Source organism: Monomorium pharaonis, chromosome 2 (genome assembly GCF_013373865.1).
Source record: "Monomorium pharaonis isolate MP-MQ-018 chromosome 2, ASM1337386v2, whole genome shotgun sequence".
NCBI lineage: Eukaryota > Metazoa > Arthropoda > Insecta > Hymenoptera > Formicidae > Monomorium > Monomorium pharaonis.
Genome location: NC_050468.1, coordinates 5643230 through 5649229, shown reverse-complemented (window position 1 = coordinate 5649229; position 6000 = coordinate 5643230). Strand labels below are relative to the sequence as shown.

Here is a 6000-nt window from a genome sequence, read left to right as displayed (position 1 = left end):
TTTGGTCATATTAGTACACGTTAGTAAATGTAACATGTAAACAAAAACTTCCAGTAACTAATGATCATTATTTAAAAATTGACTAAACAACACTTATTAATAATTAATATAATATTTTATATTATTAATACTATTAATAATTTATAATTATATAATTTAGTTTTATAGAAGAACAGAACAGAAGAACAGATCAAAAACAAATATTTTTATTAGTTATTATACATGTTATTTCGCATATGTAAAAATCAGTAAAAAAATATATTTATATTTATTTATTAAAATATTATTTAATAACTATACATGTTTTATCTTTCTAACATCTATTAAAGTGATCTATAACAAATATGTATTCATAAACATCAAGTGTTTAAGGATTATCACGAAATGTTAGGTTGCGTACGATCTTCGAAGTCAAGCAACGTCAACAGCGGCTCACATTTGGATAACCGTTTTTCCGATTGTAAAAGTTAAGCAATGCGACAAATAAGGTATAACTGTGGTTTGGATGGTTGCTGGATAAAACATGTACTCAAAATACATATTTTATTGCAAAAATATTAAAATATTAGACAAATTACAGCAATATTATCGTAATATTTCCACAATATATTAGTAATATTGTTGCAATATTACAGTAACATTTCAGGAATAAATTTTCGCGGACATTTTATATTTCAGCAATTATTTTGTAATATTACTTATATCATCATGTAGTATCACTACAATATTGTAATTTTCTTGCAATATTACTGAAATATTGTAATTTTCTTGCAATATTACTGAAATATTACATTGCTGTATTTTCCAAATTAAAATAATGAAAAATTTAGGGACAGTTTTGCAATTGGCAATAGCATAATTATTTGATTGTTTTTATTTCTTTTTTAATTAATCAGAATTGACGAAATTGACTCATAGGTACAGAACGACGACCTCGTAAGATAAACGAAGGTAAAATAAGAGAGAAAGACGGATAACATGAAACGGGTGAGATGCGGAACGAGGATCGTCGAAAGGAGCGTGTCCGCCGATGCTCGACTGCGCTCGGCGTAGTTCGTCTGATTCCGTCGTAGCGAGGCGGGGTTTAGGCGGGGTCGATACAAGGCTTCTCTTTCTGTACGATCGGTATCATTCTCTTAATTGTACGAGTATCAAAATATCGCGGCGACTGTCATGTATTATCCGCGCAACTGTCTCATATACCTCCTCTCTCTTTTTGGCTTTCTTTGTTTCTTCCAATGATCATCAATAATGCCATATTATTCGTATTAACGAGTCCATCATAGGAATAGTCGCAGCAACGTTACCTCGTGACGCTTCGGTCGCGCGAAAGTCACGTACAGGGTAAGGGGAGATGGAGGGAGCAGGCAGAGTGGGAAAGCCGAGAGGGGAAATGGAGTCGCAAGAGCGCGCGCGCGCGCTCGTTTGGCTCGTGCCGGTCGATTGACGGTCGGTGACTAGAGGACGAGGACAGCGAATCGAGAGTGGCGAAAAGGAACGCGCGGCATAGCGGGACGCGACGGTGATCGGAACAAGACGAAGGCGCGCCGGGCGCGCGTTGATGCCGTCGATCAGTGACAAGCAACGATACGACGATTGGTGTGTGACACGCATGCATTACGGTCGTTGCGTCATGTCGGTTAATGCGGAGCCGTGATGTTACGTGGCTGCTATTACCGCGCGTCGCTTATTCATTCTGAGCCGCGAAATTCACGACGATTCGCGCTCGCCTACATTGCATACGGAAAGGAGAGCCGACGCTGGGAGCGACGACTACGAGCGACGAGCTCTATCGGACGCCTCGGTGCCGGGGCCGGAACCGGAGCCGGGGCCGGGGCCGGGGCCGAGGCCGAGGCGCCGTTGCACGTCAACGGACGGAGCAGCGTTGCCACCTCCTCGTCGCGGTCGCGGCTACCACTGGTGCCACCACCGCCGCCGCCGCCGCCGCCGCCACCATCACCACCGCCGTCGCACCGTCGCTGCCACGTCCACCGCTACGTTCTACCGCCGGGAACGGCGACGACGACGACGACAACGATTACCTCTGCCACGCTGCTGGTAAGCTGCGGCTACTACTGCTGCTTTATATGTTCTCTCTCTCTCTCTCTCTCTCTCTCTCTCTCTTTCTCTTTCTCTCTCTCTCTTTCTCTCTCTCTGTCTTTCTCTCTCTTTCTCTACAGAAAGTGCGTGCATGAATCGGAGTAACACATCGCACGGTTCCAATTCGGTATATGCGACGTGCAGTGCTTTGGTGTACTTGCCGTATAGTGGTGCTGTAATGCGCTACTCAGCAACAGTAATAGGAAGTCATAGTTATCTATGCCTGAATAAAAGGCATAGATTACCTCCTACCTAACAGGACATACTACGACTTAGAACCTATGTCACTTTTGGATCTTTATAAGTAATAAGACGCTTTTAAATGCGTGTAATTGTGTGCATTAATCCATTGGGTCCATGGTAATTTTCGGAGTAAAAAATTATATGAAAAAGAATTATATGGAAATGCGGAAATATATCTTCCATGATTATTATGTTAATTTACCAATGCGTTGCAAGGATGCAAAACTGATAGGAATTAAAACATGGTATTTTGCTCATTTTCTATATTAAAATAAACAATTGTAATTACCGGCTTACATGCCAACGTTTTAATTTTAGAAAATTTTATTAGAAAACGGAAATTATTGTAAATGAATAGCCATTCCAATATCAACGATGTATTTTTTACCTTTTTTTATCCGATATTCACGTTTAATGAAACGTTGAACTGATTTTTCAGAACATCCAATCGCAATTTTTAATAATTTGCCCTCTTTGCCATAACCAAATAAATATAATACTATTACTAGTTTAAAACATAATTATAATTATGCACAAATTAAATTATTTTATTTCTATCTTAGAACAACTTTATTTTACGAGGCTATTTGTATCTTGTAGCCGTAGTTTTTCAAAATGCATAAATATTATTTTTTAAAAGGAAGATTGTCTAATCTCTTATATACTCCGCTTTATTATGTATTCAAATTCAATTTATTGTCCTGCAAATTTATCTTGCAATTTATCATCAAATGTGACATGTAAAAAATTTATTCTATACTACAGGACATACTATTCTTATACTACAGGAGACATTATTCATTTTCTTGTATGGTCTCGTCATTCGATATATCTGCATAATATTGACACAGTAATTTTGAATATATATTATGAATATGCGTATATGTAAATATGTACTTTTATCACTTTTATACCATACAATTTCTTGCTCTTCTTTTCGAGTATGAAAGAAGACTTGATGTATTTATAAAATATATTTATAAATAAAAAAGCTGTAGAAAATAATTGTGACGCACATGTAAAATTAAGATGTTGATTTTTTATCGATCACTATTAAAATATATTTTAGATAGTACATTGTGCAACAAGTTTGGAAAGTCGGTTATTTCCCGCGAGTGCGGAAAGTGCATTCGCGTTGCATGAACGGGCAATAGCTGATCCGCACGAGTTGCATAAACTATTTTTTGTTACAAGTGTGTAGAAAGTGGTGGTGACGAGAGCGGATTCAGGGAGGTTTGTGGGCAGCGGAACTCCTGATAAATAAAGAAAAGTTTTTAACCGGTTTTTAATAAATAAAAAACTTCTATTTAATAATATTTAACTTTGTTGTACATATTCAAATATTTTTCTTTCAATTTTTGTGATAAAGGATTTTTTGTAATCTTTCACAATTTCGGATATTATAAAAATATTCGAGTTGTTTGCATTTATTTTTGATTTAATTATTGACACTAATCTTATCACTACATATCAACTTTTTTCATGTAATCTTGATATGACGCAATCTAATGTCTTTGACACGAATTGACAAGGTTAGGTTAGGTTAAGTTAGATTTGTTTCGCGAAAGTATCGATAATTCTGTTATGAGAATTTGTATACGTTACTGTATGCATCTCACGAGATGGCGCGCCTGCGAATGTAATAACGGAGCCCAATAAATGTACAAAAACGAAATAAGCGCGCAGATAAATAATGCAGAAAAGTATTGCTGCACGATTTATGCTATCTATTAAGAGAATAAAAACAGTGTAATAATAAATTATTTATGTGAGAAAACTGTTCCATGGGAAATTGACTTTCCACGCATATGTAACAAAATAATATATTATGTAACAAAAATAAAGTCGGCCTTTTGTGCACGAGTGCGTTCAGCACGAGTACAAGAGGCATTTGCGCCCATGTTGCATACCATATTTTTTATTACCCTTGTGTCAGGTTACAGTTGTATGCAAACACATCATTTACTAAATTGACACTAGTCACACATCATTTAATCTACGTGTTAATTGCAGTTCTATTTGTTTGCGTGCTCTCGGTAAACTCCTTTTATTCATTCATAAGCGTATCTTGTTCACGAGAAACCACAAGAACCCTCGCCACCTCACGGTGGATAATAAAGTTAACCATTTGCGCGTGAAGGCCCGTTGTATAATGCATGATAAATTTTAAAAATCTGTTTACTATAAATAAGGAATTCTTTTTATTTTTATCAATTATTTTATTTAAGTTAATTTTTCTTCAACTTAATAAATTATTTTTAAGAATTATTTACTTCTTGTATGTAACCTACCTATTGTTCTTATAACTTTGGAAAAGTAAATTTAAAGAAATATTTATTACGGTTTTTTTTAATTAAGAGACTAGATTCTGTATTTAAAAAAATTACTTACTATATTTGAAGAAATATTGTATTGTAATATAATAAACCAAAATTAGATTTAAATAAATTTTGTAACAAGAAATTATTTCTTAATTTTAATGCTTTAATTTATTGTAAGAAAGAAAAAAATCTTAAACATTATTTATTTTAATTAAGTAAATCCAATTTTAATAAATACATTTACTAAATTTAACAAAATTTTTTTTCTCAATAATATACAGTACCGGCCAAAATTATATCACCTTTAGGTTTTTTAAGCATAACTTGTTTTAAAGTGCACGGATCTCTACCATATCATAATATATTTTGATGGCAAGTATACCTTATTGAAGAAATAACTTTTCATTAATTTATTTGAAATTTCTAAAATAATAAATTTTGATTGCATTATAACAAATACATACAAACGCTTTAAAAATAAACAATAAATCCATAATTTATATTGTACAACTTTAGTACTTTGTAGCAAAACCTTTGGCACCGATTACAGCTTGGCAGCGTGATAACAAAAATGTGCGATTTTCACAAAATTAATCCAAAATTTTTAAATCATGGTGTACTTTATCAAATCTCATTACACTACGACACTTATTCCTATAATAGTTGTTGATTAATAATAGATCATAGTAAAAGATAGTACTCACCTTTTAGCCATTTTCGAGAAAACCCTGCCCCCTCCGCCCAAAGAAACGAGCGGGTATATCTGTATTCTTATGATTTATGAATAAATTTGCAACAATATAGCATAGTATCTGAGACAGCGAGCTGCCGGCTCAAGTTTGATTCTTAATTAGCGACATTTTGAATTTTTTGTTACTTTTTTAGTCTTGTGAGCATAATAAGTATAGAAATATTTGTAACAAATATTTCTATACTTATTATTACATCAAAATATCGAAGTCGAAGTAATAAAACACATTATTTAATAAATGAATATAAGATATCAAATATATAAAAAATTATATAATATATTAAATGTGTTATTCATTATCATTATCATCATTGTCAGTTTGTTTCGAGTGAACCTTTTCATGCTTATTATCATATAAGAATTAATGTTCAATAATTCTTTCACGGCTAACACTTCTCTTCATTTTTTTCATTTTGTGCAAACATGATTTATGAAATATATTAAAACAATACAGGTTTTTATTATTAATGCTTTTATTTAAATTTTACATTTATTTACAAAGCTAAAACAGTAAAAAAAATAAAAATATCGCCGATGGGAATCGAACTCAGGTTCGGTAGTTCACTGCCTTAGCTGTTGTGCTAC

The 6000-nt window shown here is 33.7% G+C and overlaps 1 protein-coding gene across 1 annotated transcript in view; it reads left to right on the top strand.

Moving 5' to 3' along the window:
- The first annotated feature begins 1703 nt into the window (after nt 1-1703).
- Nucleotides 1704-6000, top strand: part of LOC105838365 (polycomb group protein Psc) — a 20495-nt gene continuing 16198 nt past the window's right edge. Inside the window, exon 1 of the mRNA XM_012683885.3 lies at nt 1704-2058. The gene's annotated coding sequence lies outside the window, so the exon portion shown is untranslated. The remainder of the gene's footprint in view (nt 2059-6000) is intronic.